The sequence below is a fragment of the Pelodiscus sinensis genome, chromosome 11 (genome assembly GCF_049634645.1).
Source record: "Pelodiscus sinensis isolate JC-2024 chromosome 11, ASM4963464v1, whole genome shotgun sequence".
In the NCBI taxonomy this organism is placed as follows: Eukaryota; Metazoa; Chordata; order Testudines; family Trionychidae; genus Pelodiscus; species Pelodiscus sinensis.
Window position 1 is genome coordinate 20461709 of NC_134721.1, and position 10660 is coordinate 20472368.

Here is a 10660-nt window from a genome sequence, read left to right on the forward strand (position 1 = left end):
GAGCCAGTTCCGACTTACATACAAATTCAACTTAAGAACAAACCTATAGTCCCTATCTTGTACGTAACCCGGGGACTGCCTGTATAAACAAGCATTCCACATGCATACAATATGTAAGCTTCAGACAAGAAATCAAAGGTGCTGATTTTGTTTACATCCACCGATCCATGTCCAGGATCATACAATGTTGGTAGACCAAATTTTAGGTCTCCATCCTTCCATGTGATCTAGAGGTGCAGTTGTCCTGAGGAGGGGAGGATTGATCATTACTTTAGGGTTTGTCTATCTGCAGCCACAAAATAAATTTATTTTCATGTTCTCAGGGCACACCTTGATAATTCTGCAATTTCTTGGCTGTGGTAAGGACCTTTGAGTGAGATGGTCAAAGAAATCATCACTTGCCTTTTTGTGTGTGTGTGTTTAACAATAATTTAGTTTTCCATTGTTATTCTTATATAGAGGGCCAGATTTTGAGCTAGTGTCAAACTAGGATGACCTGACAGCAAGTGTGAAAAATTGGGACAAGTGATGGGGATGGGAGAGGGAAGGGGAGTAATAGGTACCTATATAAGGGGAAAACCCCCCAGATATGAGGACATCTGGTCACCCTATGTCAAACTGGAATGGCTTCATGGACTACTGTCTTGCCTACACATAGGAGTTGTATTACTTTAATTACACTGGTTTAGTTAAAGCAATACAAGCCCTAGGGTGGACAGTTTTACTAATGCAAAGGTGCTTTACAAGAATAAGATATACCAGTAACTACAGCTGCATTAGAGATTGTAGTGGTATAAATATGTTGGTTTTTAAAAATATTAGACCCTTATATGGCAGTTATACTTGTACAAAAACTGTGTTTAGGGCACTGGTTGTGGAAGTAGCCCACAATGTGTCATCATTTCTGAAGTGAAAAGGTACAACCCAGTTTCAGAAATCATTTACTATTGACCTGGACAGAGCTCTCAAAGGTATGCTGTAGGCAACAATCCTGCACTGGATTATTCTGGATATGACTTGTTTTCTGCTTTCGATTTCTATGATACACTTTATTGAAAAACTAGAAAAAGGTTATTTTTATGCTATTGGGAAAATAAGTCCAAACATTCCTATACACTGTAAAGCTAATAGGTTGAACATGTTTTGGCATCATGGTGCCACCACACCATCAGTTAGCAGCTAACATATTGGTCTGGTCACTCCTTTGAACTTATACAGACACAGCAGTGATGGTCAGTACTGTATTATGAAAACCCCCTCTCCTCTGACTGATATAGCTATGCCAACAAACCTGCCAGTGTAGACAGATCTGTGCTGACTGAAGAGTGCTTCTGTTGGCAGAGCTGATGTCATTTGGCACTGGCAGAACAACCTCCTTCTGTCAGTGTAAGGCTGTATCTATACTAAGGGGCTCTGCAGTGTAGACTTAGCAATAGGAAGAGCTCTGAGGTGCTTACAGTATGACAAGACAAAGGGTGGGAGAGGTGAAGTGACACAGTCCAACCTTTGGGTAGCTGTATCAATGACATGGGCACAGTCTGGCTGTTTGTGCCTCCAAAACTCACACTGAAGCCTATTACTGTTGACACAAGGCATGAAGGATTGCTTTACAATCCTGCCCTCTCCCCATTTCTGTTGCACAAGCTTTATAGAAGTAGAAGGTTTAAAAAAAAAGAATGGAAACCTAACAATGTGAAAACTAACACTGAAAAGAGAAACTAGCATGGAGAGATCATTTTAAAAAAAGATCATAATTAACCAGAGGAAACTCATTAGCAATGTTGCAACAATCAAAGAGAGGGCAGGAAAATGGCAGAAATAATACAGTATAAGAACAGAGAGAAAGAGAAGAAAATTAAAGTGAAAAGAAGCCACACCATTGAGAGAAAAGATGGGACAATTTGTTAAATGACAATCTGAAACTGATTTTGGAACTGTCTGAAGTTAGAAGGAAGGGTTGGGGTTGTTAATGGCAAAGATAGAAAGTTTGGGTCCAAATATGAGTCTGCATTTTGAAATTTCAGGCTGGCAGGATCTAGGGTTTGGGTTCAGGGTTATATTCGGGTAACACCATAAAGATTAAGTAGGGGTACATCTACACTTGCACCCTAGTTCGAACTAGGGATGCAAATGCAGGCATTCAAAATAGTCAATGAAGCGGGGATTTAAATATCCCGCGCTTCATTAGCGTGATCTCACCGGCGCGTTACTCCGAATGCCAGCTGTTCCGAAAGTGAAAGTGCGCACCGGGACGCGTTAGTTCGAACCAAACCCCTTGGTTCAAACTAACGTTACTCCTCAAAAAATTGTGTAGCTTATTTTGAAATTGGGAGCATGTACACAGCACTTATTTCGAAACAGAGCGCTCTTCCTCCCACTTCCCTTACTCCTTGTACAATGAGGGTTACAGGAGTCGGAGTAAGAAGTCCTCCAGTTTGACAGCATTTCGACATTATTTCAAAGTAACTGCCGGCTGTGTAGATGCGGACTAAGTTATTCTGAAATAACGTTGCTGTGTAGATGTACCCACAGTGTCCTGCTGCAAAACTATTCATTTGAACCACCCTGAAAAGTTTGTTCTAAACTACTTGTGAAGAGAAAGCAAGGGAGGCCTTTCAAATCTACCCTCATCATGGGAGCCTGGGGAAGCTAAAGGACTTCCTCTTCCCATATGAAACCATCCTGGTTTCTCCCCTGCACTTTGTGTGGTGTAAGGAGGACACTGAGGGAAAATCTTAAAGCCCAACCATGAGGACCATGTGAAGTTGATAATGAATCTCATTATGAATGAAGACAGAGTCCAGAGCACACTGGGGCCCAGCTGAGGCCTAAATGAATGTGAGGCAGCTTTCAGCATTCTCACCTCCCTTGCAAATTATACCTCCAAGTTCCTGATGAACAACAGATGACTGGTAGCTGCCAAGACAGCTGCCAACACATAGCAGGAGGCCTGAGAAAGACCATTGATCTAGTTACCAGAATTGTGCGCAACCGGCAGGGTTTGCTTTTGCAAGAACAGGGCATCGATACCAAAAATGACAGGTTGACAGGAGTGGCATGGTAGCCCTATTAATTCATCTCCTTGCTAGTAATCAAGAATAAGATCCTTTTCCCCCAGGGGTTTTCCAGGAGGTAATAGCAATGCTTCCATTTTTCAATACAGGCATGTTTTGTCTGAGTTTGTGATCACTTTTATGGAAGCTGCACGTGGAGATCAAAGTTTATGGGATGGTTCAGAAGGAGCAGACAGATTTAAATATCCAGCTTGGTCAGTTGTGTTTCAGAGGCTAAATATACTCTTACTTCACCAGGAGTATTGAAAGGTAATTTGCATAGTTCAATTATCAGTTCAATTTACTGCAACAGGGAAAGATGCAAGGGACACTAATACTGATCTGAGTTGGGCAATACATTTTTTGGCGAATAGTAAATTTTCCAAAATGCATTTTTGGGGGGGTCATGAAAACTACTCGGGAGTACAGAATGAATTTGGGGGATAGTTCCAGCTGAATTTTTTTTTTTTTTACATTTTGAAATGTTTCAAAACAGCATTCCCAAAGCAAAATGTTGATTTGAAATGATCTTTGAAAAGTTAGTTGTGCTTGAGTGAAATTTGGAGGGGAGGGTGTCATTTTCTCAAAAGACCCTGAAAAGATTCAGTTTTGGTTCAAATATTAACCACATTTCTGGGGGATTTTTCAGCTTAAAAGAAAAGTTATTCCCTTCTCTGTAGGACTGATGTTGTTTCAAGCGGCAAAATTTTCTTTGACCCAAAAGGACTTGCTCCCTTAAAACCAGATATTCCTCCAGCTTTAGCTGAGGCACATCATTTTGTTATTTCTGAACATTTTTTTCTTCTCAGATAACTAAGCCAGGGCTTGATACTAAATATTATATGTGATAGGCACGCACATAGCTCCTTGCAAACCCCAGGAGCACTGGTTGTTGAAACTAGGTCTCTGCTATATGTGAAAGTACTCATGAGAGGCCTTTGCTGTCAGCTTTGAAATCAGACAGTACCTGAGACCATGCTGAGACCCACACATGCAACAAGAATGACCTTAAGAGAACACACATACTTGATTAGACAGTGAAAGTGCAGGGGAGTCTGCAAATTTAGGTTCCATCTGCTGTTGAGCAGAGCACAGAAATAGCAGAGACAGCACAGGGATCACAGGGCATTGGAGAGTCCTCAAAGGCACTTTCCTACAGGAGGGTAGCTGTCAGAGGGGGAAGCTGCAGAGAACAAAGGGCATCCTCCATTTCAAGAGGTGATCTGAAGAAGTGGGTCTGGCCCACGAAAGCTCATCACCTAATAAACCATCTTGTTAGTCTTTAAAGTGCTACACAGTCCTGTATTTTGTTTCAGCTACACCAGACTAACATGGCTACATTTCTATCACTATGGGCTATGAGCTGTAAGGGGTGGAACAGCCAGAAAGGCTAATGCTTATAGCAGGCAGTCATTGCTGTGTCACGTAATGTTTAAATACAATAATTTCCTAGTTAAATACAAGCCTTCTGTGCGTTAATAAATTTTGGCATCCTCATCCCCACTTTGTCCCTTTAATGGTCCTGTCATACCCCTCACGTCACATGTGTGTAGAAAAATGATCCCTACAGCACACAAATGAGAACACTGCAAATTGGATTAGCCATTCTTTGAACAGGACTGTGTGCTCATCCTTACCCATACTCAAAATGCACAGCTGCATAGGGCTCCGGGACATTTGGGGCACCACTGGGTATTACTGTCCACCCACTCACCTCTTCCTATCCCTGTTCTGTGGCTCTGCTTCATCTTGAGAGGATCTAGTTAACTTGAAAGTGAAAAAGCCTCCCAGACTTATTAGCAGATCATGGAACCTCTGAAAGAGCCATTCAAGCTGAGTGCCAGACCAAATAAGGTTGTTGGCTCAACAACCTGTGTGGTCTTGATGCTGAGTTAACAGGCAGAGATTTGTATCAAAATGCTGAAGTATCAGGCTACAGCCTAAACTACAGGTTTTGCCGGAAGAGGCAATGCAAATGAAGCACATATTAGCATTTTCTCATATTTCATTTACATAATCTCTTCCGATCCGTTTTTGCACAAGGGTTTTTTTGTGCAAAAACAAGCAGTGTGGATGTTTCCTTTTTGCACAAAAAACTTTACGGATCTTGAGCAAAAAGCAAACGTCCACACTACTTGTTTTTGTGCAAAAACCCCTCGTGCAAAAATGGATCAGAAGAGATTATGCAAATGAAGCGTGAGAAAATGCTAATCCGCGCTTCATTTGCATTGCCTCTTCCTGCAAAACTCGTAGTGTAGACGTAGCCTCAGGTAGAGCCAGTACTCACTGTTCCAGTAGGCATGCCTCTTGAAAGATACCGGAGTGTCCATAACCAGGAGGAAATTTGAGAAGAGCTACTAAAAATAAAGGCAGCATACTGTAATGACCTGGCTAGGAGTTCTGGTCAATATTGAAATTATTTTCAGTGCTGTGAAAATACATTGCAGTGAACATGCACCCACACACCTCACTGTCCTATTCTCTTCTGTACAGAATAAGGATGGCTTATCTGTTTGTTGGATGCCCGATACTGGAAAGAGCCAGGAGTGTGTCTCCTTTAGTCCAAGGGGCTAGGAGCTGCTTTTGGGGTAGGGGCATTTAGACTTCAACCCTACTGTCCCTGCAAGTTTCTGAGTGGACAAGAGAGTGATAACTATGAACCTCTAGACTGCTCTGGATTTGTAACAAGATATTCTTCATGCCTGATGGGGCCAGGTAGCCAGAATACCTGAATTTGATCAAAATTAGATTAGGTCCCTATTCTTCGTTATATAGTTGTAGCTCTCCATGCTCAGTAGAGGCAAATAGGAAAATGTGTGATTAGGGGATGCTACATCTTGCCAATTTTCTTCTCTCTGCTTCTCTTCCCCCCCCCAAAAAAAAGCTCGTAAGGTAAATAAGATGCAAAATTCTAACTCCCTATAATTTTACTTCACAATGACTCATTTTACTGGGATTATACATAGTTCCACACAAATGTGAGAGTCTAAGAAGAGCAAGACTTATTATTTTCCAAAAGTACTAAATAGCACAAGGACCTTCTTAGTTTAGTTTAAGATGCTTTATAGAATTAGCAGCTCCACATAGATAAAGAACAAGTGTATTATATAATAGGAATCCAGCAACAAAACCCGAGACACACAGATATGACGTTTGATGCCTTTGTTTTAGAAGGTTAACTGCTAAAATGCTCAAGGCTCCACAAAAGAAGCCTTTTCTCTCATTGATTTAATCAAAAGTTGAGAGAACAACATGAAAGTCTTTCTTGGCTTCCCATTAAGAAATATCAAGGAGCTTTTCTGCTCCATATGAAGTGTCACTGGATCTGTCCATTAAGGGCTGAAAGGAGACACATCTTCATTCTTTTCAAGGAACTGATAGGTTTCAGTGTGCAGAAACAATACATTGTGTACAAACAGAAGAGTATGTTAATTGGGCTCATAACAAGGTAGCATTAAAAGCATCTGTTGGTTATATTCCCCTGAGTGCATTATTTAATCAATCAGAGGAAAGGTGCATTAGAGATGTCCTGCTTTACTGTAACTTCCCAAGTGGAATGGAAAAGTAAGCAAGCAGCTCTTGCTGTGCACATCAAATGATCCTTGATTATTCTGAGTCTCATTTTCAGACATGACTAAATCAGTTACAAGGACGCTGGAGCTATTTTTATGGGGGGGGAGGGTTGCTGAGAGCCACTGAACCAAACTGTAAACCCTGTATACAATGTGTAACCCTTCTGCCTATTGGAATTGGCAACAAGAGCCAAGTTCAATATCTAGAGGTTCCTCTTAAACAATTCAACAGAAAACCAGTTCAAGGCCCCATCTAGTAACCTGGAACAATTATGTACCACGCTAAGAGGCAATGAGTATAGAGAAAACAATACAAGGAGAGAAGTAACCAGGCATTAATTCAAGAAAATGCCCTAAGTAGGATTCATAAACATTAAACCATGAGCAAAAGCCCCACCCCAGAGAATGTTGGACAGTGTTATTTTTCTCGGGTTCTTAAGTCCATCAATCAAAAGTCCCTTTAATGTGCCTGTTCCTTCTCTGCACCCCACTCACAGTTGTCATCCTTGGTCAGAGCAGACCCAAAGTTCAGAAGTGCATCTACAGCATTCACCTCCTTCCCTTGGTGGAAAAGGAAGGGGTAAGAAAGCACCTTATTTACTCTGCTGCCTGGGCACGCACTCACCACTCCTCTTTGCTGGCTGCCCAGCCAGCTTTCCTATAGCTGCCCCTTTTCACTGGTCGATATACCAAGGTGTCTTCAGGGCCCAGTACTTAACACAGCTCTCAGAGATTTCAGATGTTAGTGGGGCAGCCTCTTGCATCAGAGACACTGTCCCAAAGCAAGTCTAGCACTAAGAACTAGGTACAACTGATTTCACCTCTGTGTAGGTAACAAGATTCTCAACTGAGTCTATTAACTCTGTTATTACACAGTGGAGAGAGGAACAAATAGTGCCTAACACCCTTAAGCAGGACCCACACCAACAGGCATACGTAGCTACTCTCACCCTCTTTCTACTCACTGGGTTTTGGAAAGCATGTCCCCTGCCAAGTGAATGGTGTCTAGTTGAAGTTGAGTTCCTCCATCAGGATAGTCCAAGCACAGTTCTCCTGCCCTTGTTTCACATAACAAGGATAGCAATGCTTTAGTACTCCATCCTGCCCCAATAAACAGGAGACTATGGATCCAACACCAGCCAAAAGTGATCATTTGGACAAGCAATCCCATCACCCTGAGCACCTAGACACAGTTTGTCCTATTATGTACTTGATTAATAAGGGAACTTTGTAATTAAAGCTGAAAGTCAGACTTTTGCCCCCCATCAAATAAACCACCACCACTACCACAAAAAAAAAAAAAAAAAAAAAGAGTCCAATTTCATAGCCTAGCAGAAAGTTTGTTCCGGTGAAGTTTGCCTTTTCTATGGCAGGTCAAAGAGGCACCCATAGGACATGAACACTTATTAAGGGAAATGCAGCACTGGCTGAAGAATGACCAAAAATGCAATCACCATTGAATTAAATAGGGAGAGATGGAACTTCCCATGTAGGCTTTGTAAGCAGTATTTTATGAGTGGATACCAGTTTAGACTGAAAGCTCTTTGGGGGTGTACACTGCCATTGACTTCGTTTATACAGCACCATGCACAATAGGACTCCAGCCTGTCTGGCCCATAGATACTACTGCCATGAACTGTGTGACATACAGCAGTGAAGGTAGTCTATAGAACATCTCACATCCAAGTCACGAATTCAAATCTACAGCAGGCCAGTGGTGGTTACTTTTTTTACTTGTCCATGGCAGTTTTGTGTCTATGACTTCAATGGAGTTGTAGTATTCGGGACTGTGCCTTTAAGGGCTGAGCTTCCCAGACAGTGTCTGGGCAGGGCCTTGTGACACTGGTGTCATCAGCTACTTCACAGTGGGAAATGAACACAGCATAAGGAGATCTCTTTGCTTGTGCAAACACTAGAAGCACTGAGTGACCACTGAACATGACAGGATCTGCACAGACTTTTATTAGCTGAAGATCTGGCCCAAGATGTACTTGGACCTCCCTCGTCTGACACCCTCAGAACCTGACTGGTTCTGAATGAGGAAGTATGCCGGACCAGGGCTCTCCGGGATACCACCAGCCTCCCAGTCAGGGTCCCCGCCCAGCTGCTGCTCCCGCCCCTCCCAGGTTCCCCTCCCACTTGCTAACCCTGCTTTTGGCTCCTGACGCCAGGCTCTGCTCTTGGCTCCAGCTGGGCTCCCAGCTCTCCTAATGCTGGCCTAGCTTTTGCCCCTCCCCAGCCATTGGCTCCTCTGACACCAAACTCCCAGCCATCAAGGATCTCAGGTCCATCAGGTCCAGAAACATCCAGAGAGATTCAAGTGTATTTACATGAAAAGCAAAAAGAAGGGTCCTCATGATGTTATGTGTTTCCTCATGATCATGGGAGTGCATCATCTAGCAAAAAAACACCTCTAAGCAATGTTAGGTTGCGTCTAGACTACACCTCTGTGTCGACAGAGAGATGTAGATTAAGCACATCGAAATTGCTAATGAAGCATTAGCACGTGCTGTCACGCGGTGCTTCAAAGCTAGAGGGACAAGTGACATTTCTTATTAAAGGTATTTAGGAGGATAAAAAGGAAGTTTGGAGACTTATCTTTCCCTTTCCCTGCGACTAGAAATGTAATGGTGCAGTTGTCTGTTTTTATCACCAGCCTCTGATGGAGTTGCCTAGAGCGGTGCACCTTCCATGCCTGACCCTGATTAGGAGAGGAAGGACAATCACTAGGGAGGATATGTTCTGTGTCATCCTCCAATCCTCCATGGCCTCGGATTGCGAACGCTGTGTTTAGATGGGCTACCTGAATGTGACCATAGAGACTGAGAATGTGGAAAGCAATTGCTGCAAGGAAGGTAAAAGGACTAAGTGTGATGGGAAATGTCCTAGGACATCATGAGTTTTTCAGGCAATTAACTCAGATACTTCAGAGCATTATTAACTACACACCCAAGGACCTTCGACTCACCAGCCTCGCCCATCCTTGGAGAGCTTCATGATCGCTGCTTCCTACAACCCCCAGCATCCCAGATGCAGCATGGTGTACAGACTTACCACTCCATGACTGTCAGCAGAGAGAACAATAGCTACACATCACCAGCCTATGAAAATCACAGGTTGCTGTATATGTAGGAACAGCCTATAAAATTATAGTTCAGGATGTTAAAAAATTATTCATTTGACCATTTTAACTCCAGGCTCTCCTCTTGGTCAGCCCCCCACATCTAGGGCTACCCCAGCCTGGCATGGCTGGCTGCCGGGGGGGAAATCACCGGCAGAGGTGAGTTAACCAGTTAACCATTAAACATACCAGTGAGCCTCATATTTACTGACATACTTAACAGTTAACCATTTTAACATCCCTAATTATAGTAGGTTTTAGGTTCATGGATATGAATGTAATAGAGATGCAGCCGTGTTAGTCTGGTCTTGCTGAAACAAAAGACAGGACTATGCAGCACCTTAAAGACTAACAAGATGGTTTATTAGATGATGAGCTTTTGTGGGCCAGACCCACTTCCTCAGATCACAAATTCCACAATTTGATCTGAGGAAGTGAGTCTGGCCCACGAAAGCTCATCACCTAATAAACCATCTTGTTAGTCTTTAAAGTGCTACATAGTCCTGTCTTTTGTTTCAGCATGGATATCAATGGACACTGTTGACTTACATTTTTACTTGGGGTTTTAAAGTCTGGTTCAGCCTGTTCTACTGTGGTAAAAGTTTTTTAACCTGGTATAGTTGTTGCCTGTTTCTTTGAATTTTTTTTAGACTCAGTGTCCTTATTAATTTTCACCAAGCATTACAGAGTTTATAAAAAGAGGCAAAAATCCACAAATATTTAATCTCAGTAAGCACATGTGGAAGACACTTCCATAAAAGCATCAGACACTAGCACTGGAGCTGACTGTTCATATAGTCTTTTAAAGCTTTTCTCACCCACATAGCTCCACATCAGACTCTTTTAAAAGCCCTTTTGTCAGGCTGTTCTTCAAATTCAGATGACCCACTTTGCCCCTCAACCCTGGCTACAGC